General features: G+C 42.2%; 1 long non-coding RNA gene across 1 annotated transcript in view; it reads right to left on the minus strand.

The window, feature by feature from the left end:
• Positions 1-4,249: 4,249 nt before the first annotated feature.
• LOC114815668 overlaps positions 4,250-18,687 on the minus strand; it is a 33,118-nt gene continuing 18,680 nt past the window's right edge. Inside the window, exons 2-3 of the long non-coding RNA XR_003763468.2 lie at positions 17,986-18,163; positions 4,250-4,651 (exon numbers count right to left, since the gene is read on the minus strand). This is a non-coding gene — a long non-coding RNA (uncharacterized LOC114815668). The remainder of the gene's footprint in view (positions 4,652-17,985; positions 18,164-18,687) is intronic.

Here is an 18,687-nt window from a genome sequence, read left to right on the forward strand (position 1 = left end):
TGTTGCCTGCAGTTGAACCTCTCTACTGATTAACACCTCCTCTTCCAGAAAGTATACATGGAAAGGAAAGGAGAAAAACTCAAATCAGTTCATTTTATTAATAGCCAAAAGTTCTAATTTTTTTAAGAAAAGGTTAGCAGAAAAGAGTGATTGGAAGAACTGCTTGGCAGTAGGTCTCAATATTATCCCAGGATTTAATTCATCTTGGGTAACTGGACTATGAAATCCTCAGGATAAAATGCAGGAATCCCTCCCCCGCCAAAAAAAAATGATAATTGCTAATATTTACTCTTTTTAACTACTTTTACCTAGGTTGTCACAAGATTCCCAGTAATCATAGGGTATGTGTTCTGAGCTGTGCAAATAAGCAAACTTTGTGTGTATGCTCATCTTCTTGCTGAAATATGTCCTCTAACTCCTTTGCTACATTACCTACAGCCCCATTGATCACTATGATCAATCAATCAGTGGTGTTGAGTGTCTACTATGCACAAAGCACTGTGTACTAAATGCATGGTAGAGAACAGTAACGTTGCTAGGAACGATCCTTGCCCTCAAGAACCTTACAATATAGAAGGGGAGACTGACATTAAAATCACAGGAAAGGGCAGCCACAGACAACAGGGATATAAGTTCTTAAGTGCCCTGGGGATGGGGTGAGTACCAAAGTGCCAGATTAGTGTCTCATTCAAAGAACAAAGGAAAAAGAGAAGAGAATCAAGACTATACACAGAGGAGAATAGAGAAATGGCTTGGCCTAGTAGAAAGAGCATGGGTCTGGGAGTCAGGACCTAGATTTTAATTCCAGTTTTGCCAATTGCTCTTTGTGTGACCTTGGACAAGTCACTTAACTTCTGTGCCTCAGTTTCCTCAACTGTAAAATGAAGGTTAAATACTTTCTTCCCCTACTACTTACACCGTGAGCCCCATGTAAGACAGGGACCGTATCCAAACTGATTAACTTGTATCTACCCCAGCACTTAGAATGATATTTGACACATAGTAAGCTTAATAAGATTAATAAATGTAATCATCCTCATCATCATCAAAATAATGCAGAGGGAAAGGTTCTCTGAAAAAGTGGCATCTCATCTCTCCTCTGGCCTGTGCCTATTCCTATCATGCTCGCCTGATTTCCAAGTTTTCCAGTGTAAAACACTTTGGATCTGGATGTGTAATGCAGATGCATATCCATATTCAGAACAGAAGTAGGCAAAACTAATTCTACTTATTCCACAGTGGCACATCTGTTTTCCATAAACATCTGTAAGGAAGAGGGATTAGTCAAGAATCAACACAGAGAATATGGACTCTATACCCTGGGGCTCAGTTTCCAACTCTTCCAATGGTTTACTACGTGACCCTGAATAAGCTCTTCCTCCTCCTTTTGGCATTTGACTTTTCCCCTTCTGTAAAATGGGAAAAGTGCTCCCAACCTCCCATTGTGTATGCTTCCTGCCCTGGGCCTGGAGCAGCTCTTCACTTCAAAAGGAGTCCCGCACAGGGAGGAAGGAGATCAATGCACATGGGGAAAATTTAACATTTTCACCAGGCAACCCACATTTGGCTGGCCAGTCATGCGTGACGTCATCTGCTTCCACTGTCAGGCAGAAGGCCAATAAGATAATTTATTATGACATTTGTTGAACACTTACTATGTGTCACACAGTGTTCTAAGCACTGGGATAGAAACAGGTCAATCAAGTTAGAAGCAAAGCAGCATGGCTTATTGGATAGAACACGGGCCTGGGAGTCAGAAGGACCTAGGTTCTAATCTCAGCTCCACCACTGGTCTGTTGTGTGACCTTGGGCAAGTCACTTAACTTTTCTATGCCTCAGTTCCTGCATATGTAAAATGGGAATTAAGAGTATGAGCCCCATGTGGGTCAGGGACTGTGTCCAACCTGATTATCTTGCATCTACCCCAGCGCTTTTAACAGTTCTTGGCAGATAGTAAGCATTTAACAAGTACCATAACTATTATTATTAAAATAGAAAGGGCAGGTATTTAATCCTCATTTGACAGGTGAGGAAGCTGAGGCACAGAGGAATTCAGTGATTTGCCCAAAATCACACAACAGGCAAGTGGCAGAGCTTCTCTGCTTTGGATGAAGGCAGTGACGATGGCCAGGAAAGCAGGCAGAAGAACCAGTGGAAAGTAGCTTGTCCCTGCCCTAGTGCTTCATTGCAGAGCTCGGAACACAGTAAGTGCTTAACAAATACAGCCATTATTTTATGTGACAGTTGCAGATGTAAAGAGCAGCCAGAGCCAATGACTGTCAGGAGTTCCCAGTGCTCTTTCCAGCTTCTGCTGGCCCCAGAGAAAGGGTCCTTGCTTACTAGCTCCATGCCAGGCAGCAGCAATATGAATTCTGGGGACACAACAATAGTTTTCCTTTCTAACCTTGTAATGACAATTATGGTCTCTGTTAAGCCTTTAGTATGCATCAAGCACTTATCTAAGTGCTGGGATCGGTACAGGTTAATCAAATTGTACACAGCCTCTGTCCCACATAAGGCACTCAGTGGAAGTATTGTGTCTGCTAGGTTCTGCCGAGCAGGTCTTCCTGGGGCTTGAAGCTTAGTGAGAGGGTGTGGGGGTGTCATTCCTTTATATTAACATCTGTCTTCCCCTCTAGACGTTAAACTCACTGTGGGCAGGGAACCTGTCTGCCAAATCTGTTGCAGTCTACTCTCCCAAGCATTTAGTGAGTGTTGAGTAAATACCATTTATGATCTATGGTGATAAAAATAAGCACGATGGTGTGACTGGTTAGGTGAAAGTGTGTGGGCCTGATTGTCATTGTATAAGTGAATATGTTGGGGTAGCATTGGGTAGGTAACATAGTAACCACATTTTCACAGTTCATGTCCCACATGAGGATCACAGTCAGACTCCATTTTACCAATCAGGTAAGTGAGGCACAGAGAAGTGACTTGCCCAAGGTCACAGAGCAGACAAGTGATGGAGCTGGGATTGAACCCAGGTCCTTTGGCTCCCAGACCTGTGCTTTATCCACTAGGCCACATTGCTTCTCTATTCCAAATTTGCACAACTTTTAGATTAAAAGGGGCAGGGTTCCAAGGGAAAAACATTATCTGTGAAAGTAAATTTCATATTCCATGTTTTGGTAGGAATTTCTGCCCACCTCTCAAAAGATTGATGTTTCACTAACAATTTTATTCCCTTTAATTTAATAATTCTTATTTGATGAAATGACTAAAGTCTGTCCAGCTAAAGGTCAAAAGGCACAGGCCAGTCTCCAGATGAATTTTTCCCAAACCATTGGTGATTCTACCCACTTTCTAAGACTTTTTTCTCTTTAAAAGAGTAGTAAAAATTAAAAAAAATTCTAAATTGACAAGATTTTCTAATATTCAAAAATATTAAAAGATATTCAGACTATTCATTTGTTTCAAAAACAGCTGGAGACTCTACCAATGGAAAACAAAATCAGCCGGACAAAGGGTAAACTTTCCAAGTTGTGGAATGGGTCACCGATTACACATAAGTCTTTCCAGTAACACTCATAGGAACTGGTAGGAACTCACTACCAGGACTGTCTTCTTTAATTTGACAACTATAGCCTGTCTGTCTTCCCCTCTGCTCTCTCCCCCATATGCAAGTGTTTAAAGTAATGGTTCCTTCTAGCCTACCCATTCATTTACTAGGCACTAGTTCTTGAAATCATTTCATGTGATTTCTGAATCATCTGGAGTGGATGTCTATATCTGAGTCGGTAAATGATCTAAATAACTTCAACTGATTATTCATCATCCCCCAATGCTTGAATTTAATTTTTATATTTAATAGAAATGGCATTTTCTTTTTACCCATTTTTGACATGTCTGTTATCTTCTAGTCATTCTCCTTCTCTTTTCAATTCAGAAGATTCTAGCCTAACATTTTCTCCATTAAGTAATATGATTAAAATTTCCTTCCTTCAACACTGACAATTCTCACCTGCCTGGATCTTCCTTTCTATTCAACTCCTTTAACTGCCTCTCCCAAATACCTTTAATTGCCCCCATCAAGTTTCAAGAAATACCTTCCTTGAGACCACAAAGAGATTTCAAAAAGAAATAACTTGAATGAAAATTGCTCCTTGTGTCAGGGACCATGTCTTCTAACTCTATTGTACTGTGATCTCCCAAGTTCTTAGTACACTGCACACACTAAGCTCTCAATACACATCCCTGACTCATTGATTAGCTGATGTCAGATGTTGTTTAATATTATCCTGTTAAAGTGGGACCATCTGCTCCAGGTATAATTTTGCCCCTTGATTTCTTGCTTCTCAATATCATCTTTCAAAACTACACCCCAATTTCTTAGCTGGATTGTTCTTCAGTGCAATTGCCTCCAAAATATTTGTCAGTCTTCTTTGGTCCCAGAGAACCATAGTTCAGTATTATGCATGGATTCCAGTTTGGTGTAGATCCAACTACTTCAGCATTGTTCATATTATACATATATGATGAAGAGGTAAAATTCATCTGGAAACTGGCTCGTGCCTTCTGATCTTTAAGCCAAACTTTAGTCATTTCATTAAACCATTTGTGAGTAACATTGTTCATATATACATATATGAACAATGCTGAAGTTGTTGTATATATATATGGAAAACGTCCTTCACCTCCATCTCAGTCACTGAAAAAGAAAGACATTGGAATAAGTGAGGCTGGATATAGTTCATGTTCCTGTCTGTCTGCTCACTGTTAGATTCCAGGTTTCCATATTTTCTTCCCAAAGGAATCCTGCCAATTCCCAATTTTCTTGGAGAACAGGAGAGGATGACGACATGAATCCTTAAAATCCACACATCTTTTTTTGGTAACAGATTCAAAGTCATCCTCCTCCAAGTCTTCCAACAGCAAATATTTTGCTGATCATTTCCTTGCCCACCTTCTGGAGATGGTATAATAATAATAATAATGGTATTTGTTAAGCACTTACTATGTGCCAAGCACTGTTCTACGCACTGGGTTAGATACAAGGTTATCAGGTTGTCCCACATGGGGCTCACAGTCTTAATCCCCATTTTACCGAAGAGGTAACTGAGGCACAGAGAAGTTAAGTGACTTGCCCAAAGTCACACAGCAGACAAGTGGCAGAGCTGGGATTAGAACCCACGACCTCTGACTCCCAAACCCATGCTCTTTCCACTAAGCCACGCTGCTTCCCTGCCTAAATGGATAGTGAAATGGCCAGGCAGTAAAGTGGGACCTGGCTATAGCAGGAAGTGGATAAACAGGCCCTGAATCACTGTGTTGCATGGGGCCACTTGAATTCCCTCACCACTTCCCTGAATTTCCATTTTCCCTCGCTTGACCGCAAAGAGCAGGAATACTAAGCTCATATTTTTTACATGCAGAACGCCAAATGAAAATGACTTTCCCTGAATCTGACGACGCAACTCCCCTGTTAGCAATTCACACAACTGGCTTGAGAAACTTGTGGGAAGGTTTGCGTTAACCAGTCTGTTCCTCAGGCTGCACTGTGGAACAGACTTAGACATACCTTTGAAAGAAAGCCCTGAAGTTCTACTGTTATGAGATGTTCGAAAAAATCTGTCTGAAGGCAAAAACTTTCTTTTATATTTTACCATTTCTTGAAGTCCTATATACAGGTTATTTTTATTAACTTTTAGGGTGAAGCTGCCTAAGATGGTACCAGAGGGATATGTCTGAATTACTTCACCTCCTGTGTTTCCTTAAATATTTCAGAAAGAACACTGAAAACTTGAATGTTACTTACAAATGGCTTGAAGCTTTATTTCTATGTAGCCAAGCTTTTAATTCTATTTTTCTTCTGCTTTTGCAAACCCCAGAAACCTCTTTATCATTCCTTAATGGTCAGCCTTCTTCCAGTTTCCCACCCTTCCCCCTACTTTCTTCTTCTTCTTAATGGTATTTGTTTAGCGCTTGCTATGTGTCAAGCACCATATTAAGTGGTCGGGTAGACACAAGCTAATCAGGGGAGGAAGATAAAATGAATCCATAAAAATCCACAGATCTTTTTTCAGTAACAGTTTCAAAGTCATCCTCCTCCAAACCTTCCAGCAACAAATACTGTCGTTTTACTGTTCATTCCCTAGCCCGACCGCTGGAGATAAATCAGATGGTTAGTGAAATGGCCAGGCAGCTGAGCTAACATGGGAGAAGGAGAGGACCCCGTCAATGTCCCACAATCTCAATCCCCATTCTACAGATGAGGTAACTGAAGTTAAGTGACTTGCCCAAGATCACATAGCAGACAAGTGGCAGAGCCAGAATTAGAACCCAGGTCCTCTGACTCCCAGTCCCAAGCTCCATCCACTATGCCACGGTGCTTTCCTACTGCACACCTTAGTATGAGAGGAGTCTCTCTTGTTCATACATAAAGTTAGATTTGCGACAGGGTAAGGGGTTGTGATTTGCTTAAGAGGCATTTGGTTGGCATATGAATTTGTCTTCAACTTAATCCCTAGCTGTTGCACTCTCCTCTCAGGTCCCTCAGAACACAGGCACCCATCTGAGCCATGAAATCCAGTGGCAAGAGCCACAGCAGAAGAAGACTAGACACTAATAAAATATTGAAAATAAAGGCATTCGGTGCTGTATCTACCTAGGAGGATGTACACCTCCAAAACATGTGTGCGATGACCCTTCATCTTAAACTAACACTCCTTCTGCTTTGTTTCCATTTTTTTTGTCTTTTCAGAATTCCCTTCATGAGTCTTGCCTTGTTTCTCTAGCAGTCTCTGGTGCCAAATTTTGTGACTCAAACTTTATGTGTTTGGGTTTATCTGGCATTTTCAGTGCTTCCCTCTTTAGTTCTCATTGGAATCCTGAACTGTCAAGAATCCAATCCCAGTGAAGATCTATGGTGGTCTCAACCAAAGATGGTGCTGGCCAAAGTACAAAGGAAATCTGACGTCTGGGCATCACACTTGGCTTTCCCAAGTCTCCCAAATATGTTCTCCAGTAATCACCAAAAATACCAAGGCCTCCCGAGGGCTCAGGCAGCCAGGAATCTATGCTTATGCTTCATTCCCAGAGATCTTTAATGTGCTATATAACTCCTCTGGATTGCAAACAGTTCCAAAAGGGCTTCAAAGCTCACCCATTGATTGTTTGAACGCCATACCTCTCCTATTTCTTTGCACTTGAGGATCTATCTTGATCTGTGAGAAGATATAACCACCTTACATTATGGTTAAAACTAGACGGGGAACTGTACATTCAGATTAGCTTTTCCAACAACAAAAGAACATAAGAAATTGATCCAGAGTCAGTTTCTTTTAACCAAAATCTATACAATTCATAATAACAATAATAATAATAATAGACTGAGCTTGTTGTGGGCAGGGATATTCTCTTTTTATTGCAGTATTGTACTTTCCAAGCATTTAGTACAGTGCTCTGCACCCAGTAAGCACTGAATAATGTGACTGAATGTTGAATGTTTATGTAGCACTCCCTGCATGTGAATATCTATTGAACTCTCCCAAGCACTTAGTACAGTGCTCTACCACACTAAGTGCTCAAAAATACGATTGAATGAGTGAATGGAATCAAGGTTATGTGATGAGACAATATCTGTCCACTACAAGGCTCACAATCTATTTTACCCCCACTTCACAGATGATGAAGTTGAGGCCCAGACAGGTTAATCAACTTGCCCAAAGTCACATTACGTGCCCATGGCAGAGCTGGGGCTCGAACCATGGTCTTCTAACTCCCAGTCCTAATATCCCTCTCCCAGGCCACACTGCCTCCTATGACTAGAATTAGGGGCCAGAATGATTAGTTAGTGTTTCTTCCCATAATCTAATTTATTTTAATGTCTGTCCCCCATACTAAGCTTCTTGAGGCCACGAATCATGTCTACCAACACTACCCTACTCTTGCAAGTACTTAGTACAAGTGTTCTGCATATAATAAGACCTCAGTAAGTATTATCAATTGACTCTTGGAGTTGGGGGTGCTTGGATTTCTCTATTCCAAGGAATCGAAAGTGTATTCAAAGGAAATCAATTATCCAGAACAGGCTCAGAACCACTAAAAGATCTAGAAGGATCAGAATCAACACTACGAGTGATCTGTTTGAATACATGGCAAAGGGTGTTAAGGGTAAATATACCAAGTTGGCAAATCTACGCAGCTGGCCAATCTACCCAGCTGGCCATGGGCTTGGGAAAGCAATTGCTTTAACGATTCTTCAGAGTTCCCAGGACTCTCAGTCTTCGTTGGCTGACTCACAGAGTAACAGGAAGCTCAGGCCAAAGATACTTAAATCTGCAATAGGGCTGTGTCTGAGTAGCTGAGCACCGCTCTCCTTCCCGTCTACACATCTTCCAGGAAATTACAGTCATGGTTTTAAGTGGTTTCAGTTTGCATCATCCCAGTTCACTACCCAAACACCTAACACTTTTTTCAAATAAGTAGATCTTTCATGACCTTATCCCTCAAAATATGTTGGGGCTAAAACCCCAGTGTACGTCCCTAGCAAAAGCTAGTGAAAAAAACAAGACAACCTGTCAGTATCACTAACCCATTGTGTATTTGAATTTATTGGCAAATGAAATTCAGGAAAGAACAGAGCTAAAATTCATTCTAGATCAGGAGGTGTTTGGAAATTGGCTTCCCTGTTTGCTCATTTTCTTATCCCAGAAAGATGGATCTTAACTTGGCTCTTCAGCCCTTAAGGATCACCACCCTCCCCACATCCCCCGCCCACAGCCTCAGCCAAATGTGGCCTGTGGAACCCCAGCCCTATCATGGAGAAGCTTCCCTTCATCCTTGACCTGTTCCTAATCCACTCACTGCTCCTCCTTGCCATCACTGAAATCTGGCTCTCCTCAGAGCCACGGTTTCCCCTGCTGCTCTCTCCAGAGGGGGCCACATCTTTTCCCACTCCCCCAGACTCACTGGGAAAGGAGGAGGTGTTGGCTTCGTTCTTGCACCCCAATACCACTTTCGCACCATTCCACCTCCCCCAGCCATTTCTTTCCCTTCCTTGGAAGCCCATATCATCCACCCGCTACAGATAATAGTAAGAATCATATCTACTGCCCTGCCAGGCTCAACCTCCAACTTTTTGAACCATTTTGACTCCTTTCTCACATTATTCTCTCTTTCCATCCCTACGTTGATCCTTGGGGACTTCAAAATATCCATGTAGATGTTCCTGACAATCCTTACGCTGCCCGTTTTCTATCACCCCTCAACTCCACTGACCTCCTGCTCCACCCCAGATCACACACTCACCAACTTGGACAGACACTCAATTTCATCATCTCTAGCCAATGATACAATCCTCTCTGGGTTCTCTTCATGTCTCTCTGGCCTCTCATTCTCAGTCTCTCTTGTGGGCTCCTCCTCTGCCTCCCATCCCCTAACTGTGGGATTCCTTCAGACTCAGTTCTGGGTCCCCTTCTATTCTCCATCTTCATCCACTCCCTTGGAGAAGTCATTCACTCACATGGCTTCAACTACTGCCTCTATGCAGATTCCCAAATCTACATCTTCAGCCCTGATCTCTCTCCCTCTCTGCAGTCTCACATTTCCTCCTTCCTTCAAGGAATTTTTACTTGGATGACTTGCATGACCTCAAACTTAACATGTCTAAAACTGAACTTCTTATCTTCCCACCCAAACCTTGTCCTTCCTCTGACTTTCCCATCCCTGAAGACAGCACCCCCACCCTTCCTGTCTCACAAGCCTTGACCTTGGCATTATCCTTGACTCTTCTCTCTCATTCAACCCACATATTTAATCACTAAGTCCTGTCAGTTCAACCTGCACATCACTAAAATCATCTTTTCCACTCCATCCAAACTGGTACCATCATAATCCCAGCACATATCCTATCCCCACCTTGATTGCTGTATTATTTTTCTTCCTGATCTCCCTGCATTTTGTCTTTCCGCACTCCAGTCCATATCTCATTCTGCTACTTGGATCATTTTTCTACAAAAAATGTTCAGTCCTTATTTCTTCATTGCTCAAGAACCCTCCATTGCTTATCTATCCACCTCTGCATCAAACCTAAACTCCTTACCGACAGCTTTAAAGTGCTCAATCACCTTATTCCCCACTACCTCACCTCAATACTCTCCTACTAGTACCCAGCCCGCACTCTTCTCTCCTCTAATGCTAATCTTCTCACTGCTAACTGAGATGCTTCTGAGTTGCTAACTCAACCTCATCTATCTCGTCACCGAACTCTCACCCACATCCTGCCTATGACCTGGAATGCCCTTCCTCTTCATATCCGGCAGACAATTACTCTACCCCACTTCAAAGGCTTCTTGAAGGCATATCTCTTCCAAGAGGCCTTCCCCAAGCACTCTTTCCCTTCTTTTCCACTCCCTTCTGCACCACCCTGACTTACTCCCTTTATTCATCTCCTGTCTCAGCTCCACAGCACCTATGTTCATTTCCTTAATTTATATTAATGTCTGTCTCAGCCTCTAGACTGTAAATTTACTGTGGTCAGGGAATGTGTCTGTTATATTGTATGGATGATGATAATGGTATTTGTTAAGCATGTCAAGCACTGTTTAAATCGCTGGGATAGATACAAGGTAATCAGGTTGGACAGTTCCTGTTCCACAAGGGGATCATAGTCTTACTACCCATTTTACAGATAAGGTACCTGAGGCACCGAGAAGTTAAGTGACTTGTCCAAGGTCACACAGCAAATAGCAGAATGAGGATTAGAAGCCAGCTATCCTTCTGACTCCCAGGTCCATTCTCTATCCACGAGGCCACACTGCTTCTCTATCCTCCTGTGTGCTCTACACACAGTAAGCATTCAATAAATTTAATTGATTGAGATATGTAAATGCAGAGGTCACTTTTTTCCAGCTTAAAATTATGTCCAGATAATGACCAACCATAACAGAAATGACTTGATGAGTATGGAAATTCTCACCTGTTAATGTGATCAAATAATCAATGACATTAATTGAGTGCTTACAGTGTGCAAACACTGTATTAACCACTTGGGAAAGTACAATACAACAGAGTTAGTAGACATGTTTCCTGCCCACAACAAGCTGTTTAGAGTTATAGAGTTTATGTCTCTCAAAATGGGGATTCAGAACATAAGCCTCATGTGGGACAAGAATTGTGTCCAACCCAATTATCTTTCATCTACCCCAGCACTTAGAACCGTGCCTGGCACATAGTAAGTGCTTAACAAATGCCACTGGAAAGAAAAAAAAAGAGAGATCACTGAATTTACTTTCCTGTTTCACTTTCAGGCAGGAAAAGTGCTACACCTGAAAGCAATTATTATGTAGCCAGTATATCACCAGTCTTACCTGTCACAAAAACAGTGCTCCTGTTAGGATTTTACTAGATGAACCTCTAGGCCACATTTCCTATCAAAAATACAAGAAGAGATCTTGGCTAGCAGTAGATCTTATCTATGTTATCAGCAGATCAGGAGAAACTTCACTGTCAATTTGGCATTAGCTTTAGGTATAGACCTTGAGATCAATTTACTTTAGCATTTTGCCTTATTTTTATAGTACCTCTTGCAAAGTGAAATCCATTTTTTAAATTTTTTGAAGACACAGGTCACCTTGAAGATTTCATCTATCCCTGCTGCTTATGCCTAAATTGAAAACATACTACTTTAGGAGAGATTTTAAAATTCAATCAAGAAATCATGAAGTCTCTGCTTAAAGCCATCCTACTCATGATGCCAGTAGGTGAAATTAAAAACAAACCCTTTAGCAGTATAATCTTGAATCAAAGGATAGAAGTTCTTCTACTATGCCTTGAATTTAAGAATAATAATGGTATTTAGTAAGTGCTTACTATTTGCCAAGCACTGTTCTAAGCACTGGGGTACATATAAGCACGGAGAAGCAGCGTGGCTCAGTGGAAAGAGCGCGGGCTTTGGAGTCAGGGTTCATGAGTTCGAATCCCAGCTCTGCCACTTGTCAGCTGTGTGACTGTGGGCAAGTCACTTAACTTCTCTGTGCCTCAGTTCCCTCATCTGTAAAATGGGGATTAAGACTGTGAGCCCCACGTGGGACAACCTGATTCCCCTATGTCTACCCCAGCGCTTAGAACAGTGCTCGGCACATAGTAAGCGCTTAACAAATACCAACATTATTTATTATTATTATTATATAAGATAAGGTCGGACACACTCCCTGTTCCACATGGGGCTCACAGTATAAATACAAAGGAGATAAGGTATTCAATCCCCATTTTACAGTTGAGGAATCTGAGGCACAGAGAAGTTAAGTGACTAGCCCAAAGTCACACAGCAAGCAAGCAAATGAGAAGCAAACTGGTCTAGTGGAAAGAACTTGGGGCTGGGAGTCAGAGGACATAGGTTCTAATTCCAGCTCTACCTATGATTAATCAGTGTCAACTTGATTTGCTACAGTGGCTCAATAGCTGAGGGCCCTCTCTGGAAAAATAACTTTCATTCAGTACTTCTTTCCCTCAAAATACATCCTTCACCTAACATTCCCACTTCCCTCACCTTACCTCCTCATTTACAAACAAACGTAAATAGCTTGAGGGTCCCTGGTCTATCCTCCACTGCTCAACAGACAACCACAGGCCACTTAGAGAAAGTCCCAAAGGTGAGGGGCAAGAGACTCAGATTCAATTCCCATCTCAATCATTCCTTCGATAACCTCAAGCAAGATGAGAAGCAGCGTGGCTCAGTGAAAAGAGCCCGGGCTTGGGAGTCAGAGGTCATGTGTTTGAATCCCGACTCTGCCACTTGTCAGCTGTGTGACAGTGGGCAAGTCACTTAACTTCTCTGTGCCTCAGTTACCTCATCTGTAAAATGGGGATTATTACTACTAATAATAATTATGGTACATGTTAAGCACTTACTATCTGCCAAGAATTGGTCTAAGTGCTGTGGTAGATGCAAATTAATCAAGTAGGACCCAGTCCCTCTCCCACATGAGGCTCACAGTCTAAGTAGGAGGGAATAGGATTTAATCCCCATTTTACAGATAGGGTAACTGAGGCACAGAGCAGTTAAGTGACTTCCTAAATTTACACAGCAGACATATGGCAAAGCCGGGATTAGAAGTCAGGTCTTCTCACTCCCAGATCCATGCTCTTTCCACTAGGCTGTGCTGCTTGTCTACTAGGGTTTTGAAGATGGGTGGAAATCTAACTGAGATCTTGTAAGGATCCAGGAGGGGTAACAAAGTACTTTATGCTCCTTGAATAGAACTGTTCTATAAAGACCACATGACTCAAACCATCTACTTCCAAATGCTTAAGAGTGGGCAGGATTTCACACAGGAAGCACTTAATAATGATAATATTTAGAGGAAACCTGCTGATTAAGTAAGATACAGTTAGCCAGAATGCAAGGCAAAAATACACCAGAAAGTGAGCAAAGGCTGAAGTTTCTGTGGACCTTGGGCAAAGATTACCTACAAAGGAGAAAGTAGAAATGCTAGGTAGCAAGGATATAATGGGAACACAAAGGTGCCTGAAGGTAGTCTAAAATGTGGTTTTGCATTGAGTGGAAAGAAAGACTAGCTGTGGATCAAGAACTTTGACCTCTAATTCAGAAAAATGCAAGCAGCTTCTGCTAAAGAGGGAAGCATCTAGGAGAGGTGGTTGACAGTGTAGCAGTAAATGGAAGGTATTTTGCTCACACTTTCCCAGCTTCCCTGATTGTTGGAAAAGAAGCTGGGAAAAAAATTGTTTCAGAAAGAACAATTGCTCTTCTCTCCTCCCCAGAAAAAACACTCTCTCTCAATTCCGATGCCAAACTGGTCTCCTGAACAGAGCCTAGGGAAGTAGTGCAAGGAATCAGGGGGAACTTCAGCTTGGTCACTGAATGACTGACCACCCGGAGGAATCTCTCATCCTACCATGGCCATCAACACATTCCTGCCACCTCAGGACCTGAATAAACTTCATGACTTAGTTTGGGCTTGAGGGGAGAATCCATTAAACTCCTCCAGTCTTCTTTTTCTGCTCCTCCTCTCTCACGATGAAGTGCAATTTCTCCTAAGGCACAGCAGGATGAGGGAAAATAGACTCAATTTAAAAGTTTCCACCACATGAGAAATATTAGTCGGATGCTATTGAATGGTGAGCTTAGGTTTAATAATAAAAGGTAAAGGACAAAAGCTGAACACATAAGAATGAAGAAACACAGAAGAAAGACCAAGTGAAATGTGTGAGCAAGCAGTTTCCAACTTGGAATTTTTCACAGCTATCGTCAGCACATTTTCAACTGCATCTGCGATCAACTGGAGTTACACTGTCCCTAGTTATCTACACAGGATATGTCAGACGGATCCCCCCTCTCCTCGAAAACTTAGCAGGTAAGAAAAATTAACTTTATTGTCCTCTCCAGAAGCTTAGGAAAGGAACTGTCTTGCTTCACAATTTATAGGCATTTGTATCCAAGAAAGATCATCGGAGACGCAGGATGTTGTAAATTACAAGTGCCTACAGAGCAATTCCATTTGTTATGTGAGACAAGAGCCTGCTGTCTTTCCCTGCCTTTCCTGTCAAGAAACAATTAGGACCAGATAGCCCATTTGACAAGAGAATAGCCCAAGAAGCTGTAGATGGTCTAGGTGTAATTTACTGAAAGGCTGCTCTTTGGCCTTTGGCATTGTGATTAAGAAACCGTTCGGTTGTGGAACTTAATTTGTGTCTGTCTAAATCAGAGGGTTTAAGCGTGTTTGCCCTGGTGCAGTGAGCCATGTGATGAAGACTCCTCTTGCATGAATGCCCTGTAATTGAAGCCCCAGGATAAGTGAGAGTGGTAGCTGATTGATTCCCTGCTTCTCTTTGGTTTGGAAATCTTTCATATCAACCTTTTCGTGAAAAAGCTTCCCAATACTGATGCTGATAATTATAAAATGCAGTGGTACCCGAGTTAGTGACAGCTCAAGGAATCTACTCTTTCCTGTCTAATCCAGCATCAAACTGGACTCTCCCCTTTGCACACATGTGCAGGATGAGCTCCCTAGTCTACCTCACTGGGCATTGCCCTTTCCCAGTTCTTTCTGTGGCAAAATCAGCTGCCAACCCCAAGGATGGGTCAGTGGAAATACCCGGGTTTGGGAGTCAGGGGTCATGGGTTCAAATCCCGGCTCTGCCACTTGTCAGCTGTGTGACTGTGAGCAAGTCACTTCACTTCTTGGTGCCTCGGTTACCTCATCTGTAAAATGGGGATTAACTGTGAGCCTCACGTGGGACAACCTGATGATCCTGTATCTACTCCAGCACTTAGAACAGTGCTCTGCACATAGTAAGTGCTTAACAAATACCAACATTATTATTTTTATTAAGGATCTCTCTCTGCACAACAGGAAGACCTCATGACCAAAGGCAGGAACCTAAAAGTATGCCTTGAAAATCCAAGATGGATGAGATCGCTATTCCTGCTTCCCCTCCTTTGGGCCTGCCCATTTTGCTCTTCAAGCACAGGCTACCCACTGGTCAGTGGAACTCTATCCAGCAGCAATTGTGTATAGGAGAATTCCATTATCTCCCTCCAACCAAAGGCTTGTACTAGTCTACTTCTGTTTTCTCTGGGAGGAGAGATTTGTCCAGATTGTCTACTTAATCTTCTTGCTGTCCCCCCATGAGGCTTACCACAAAGGACAGCCATAAAGTTAGCCCCAGTGGGAGAGGGATGGGCACAAGCAATGGGCATTTACTACGAGGCTGGGGGAAAGTCAGAAACTAAGCCTAGGGTACCTGCTGTCATGGTCTCTTAGTGGTCCAGTGGAGAGAGCATAATCCGGGGAGTCAGAAGGACCTGAGTTCTTATCCCGGCTCCACCACTGTGTGCTGTGGATACTGGACAAGACACTTCACTTCTCTGTGTCTGTTACCTCATCTGTAAAATGGGAATTGAGATTTGAGCTCTATGTGGCACAGGACTGTGTCCAACCCAATTAACTTGTATCTACTCCAGTGCCTGGCACATAGTAAGCACATAAATACAATTATTTTTCAAGCACTATGTGCAGGGCATTGTACGCAACATTTGGAAAAGCATCATGTAATATCGTTGGTAGTCATGACGGTAGTCTAACAGCCTCTGTATTCCCTTTAAAAAAAAAAAAAGGTAATACCAATCTTTGTTTCACAGCTTAGAAGATTCCTGAGAAGTAGAGACAGGAATTATCATTATTATTCCTACTACTAGTAATAATAATGATAATACCCATTAAGTGCTTACTGTGGCCAAGAAATGTAAAGGACTAGGATAGCTATAAGATAAATCAGATCCAGTACCTGTCTCTCAGTCTGAGAAAGAAGATAAGCATTTTACTTTGGCACTGTTATTATTAATTGAGAAACTGGAGCTCAGAAAAGTTGAGTGGCTTGCCCAAGTTTGCACAATAGGCAAATGGCCAAGCCAAGACTAGAACATGGCTCACCTAACTGTATTACATTCTCCATAGTGCTTAGTATAGTGCTTTGCACACAGTAAGTGCTCAGTAAATACGACTGAATGAAAATTGCCTCCCTATAAATTTTATGGGAATATAAATGGAAGCTCAGCCAATTTAATCAACTTGAAACTGTCACACGACTATCAAGCTAGCTCTCCCACAATTTCTCCCCTTCTTCTCTGAAACCTGAAGATCGTCATTCAAGGCCCTGGACTGGCTCATTAGAACCTAGAGAAGGCTGGTTCTTGATAATTCTAACTCTACCTCTGCTTCATATGACTGGGAAAAATACTTCGTATCATTGTTTTTAGTCTTTTCTGCAACGGTACAGAAGCAGTGTGGCTTAGTTGGAAAGATCACAAATTTAGGAGTCATAGGACCTGGGTTCTAGTGGAAAGAGCCCGGGCTTGGGAGTCAGAGGTCATGGGTTTGAATCCTAGCTCTGCCACTTGTCAGCTGTGTGACTGTGGGCAAATCACTTCACTTCTCTGTGCCCATTTTACCTCATCTGTAAAATGAGGATTAACTGTGAGGCTCACATGGGACAACTTGATTACCTTGTATCTACCCCAGCACTTAGAACAGTGCTCTTCACATAGTAAGTGCTTAAATACCAACATTATTATTATTCTATCACTTGTCTTGCTGTGTGACCTTGGCCAAGCACTTCACTCCGCGTGCCTCAGCTTCCTCATCTGTAAAATATGATTAAAATACCCGTTTCCCTCCTACATAGACTGTGAGTCCCATGAGGGACAGGGGGTGTGTCTGATCCAATTATCTTTTGTACTAGTATGCCTGGTACGAAGTAAATACTTAAACATCCCAATTATTATTACTATAAAATTCAAGCTGGTTGTTTTTATTGCATCTCGGGGAAGAATGAGCAAATGATAAAGATACCAAAGTACTTCACAAACAGATCCCACAGTTGCAGTATCTCCCTCACAAGAGAACTGAAGTTTACATAATCAAGGAAGTCTGAGGTCCAGGAATGAACTGTTTACTGGACTTGCCAAGGTTCACGTGGAGGGCACCCAATCCCCACTCCTTGCATAGCCATCCTGACCGACGTGAACTTCCCTACCGAGATTTTTCCAAGAACCACCTAGAATCGGCCCGACACTCAAACAGAAGTATTTTAAGGGTGACTGCTACAGTAGCTGTCAATCAGATGGGCACAATGGGGCATGTTCTGCGTTGATGGTTAAGCCTCTCGGCCAGACATTCAGTCAGAAAAGATTAATGGGAATTCCTGCCATCGGCCAGTGGTAACCCTGCCGTGTACCCACGGAGTTCTATGATTAGAAATGCCCACAGGCAATGTCACCAATGACTTGGAACAACGACTGTGATGGATCTCCAAACACATCAGACTTAAAGCCAGACACAGATCATGTTGCTGTCATGATTTCTAGGCTTGTGTTCTGAGCCACTTGAGAAAGAAACAACTACCCCTACTGGGTTTATGATAATATCAGCCAACACCTAATTGTTTCACTTTTCTACCATTCCCCAAATGAATCTTTAAATTATTTAACTCTCTAATAGAGTGGCAGTCATCTGGCTTTACCGTAGACAGCCCGTTTTGCATCTGAGCCATCCCTTGTCCAGTTCTCATAGGTGGCCAACTGCTTTCAGGTCCAATTTTATTGTTCGTTTTTGGCACCAAGTTTCCCTCCGTGGCAGCTCCTGCCATCTAGTTCTGTGGTTCATCCTTCTCATTTGCCTGGGAGAGGATTGCAAAGACACTGCAGCAAACAAAAACAAAAAAGGGGGGGAAGTTCAGAGCACCCCCTGAAGAAATGCTTAAGGATTGCATGAAATTAGTGTGCTTCCACAAAATGGCAGCCATGACATCATCATGTTGGGGTGCGTGTCCAGTGAAACGCTACTGACTTCACAGCCATCTACTTGTCCTTCAGTCACGTGGATATGAGAGACTATTCTGCTCTCTCAATAGATCACAAATACTTTTCTACCCATTTCATTAATCATGTTGTCTTTCCTTTGCTCTGATACAACAGAAGAACATTATTTTGTGTAAAAGAAAAACATAGTATACTAGTGACATCCATGTAGAAAATTTCACCAATGTCTTCCTAGGACATATATATATGTGTAGTATACATATTTCATACAGGCAACCATGGATTCTGATAAGTACACAAATGCTGTAAAGCTGAGGGTGGGGTGAACATCAAGTGCTTATATCAATAGTATTTGAGTGCTTACTGTATGCAGAATACTGTACTAAATGCTTGGAAAGTACAAT

This window comes from Ornithorhynchus anatinus, chromosome 12, assembly GCF_004115215.2.
Source record: "Ornithorhynchus anatinus isolate Pmale09 chromosome 12, mOrnAna1.pri.v4, whole genome shotgun sequence".
NCBI classification, from domain to species: Eukaryota; Metazoa; Chordata; class Mammalia; order Monotremata; family Ornithorhynchidae; genus Ornithorhynchus; species Ornithorhynchus anatinus.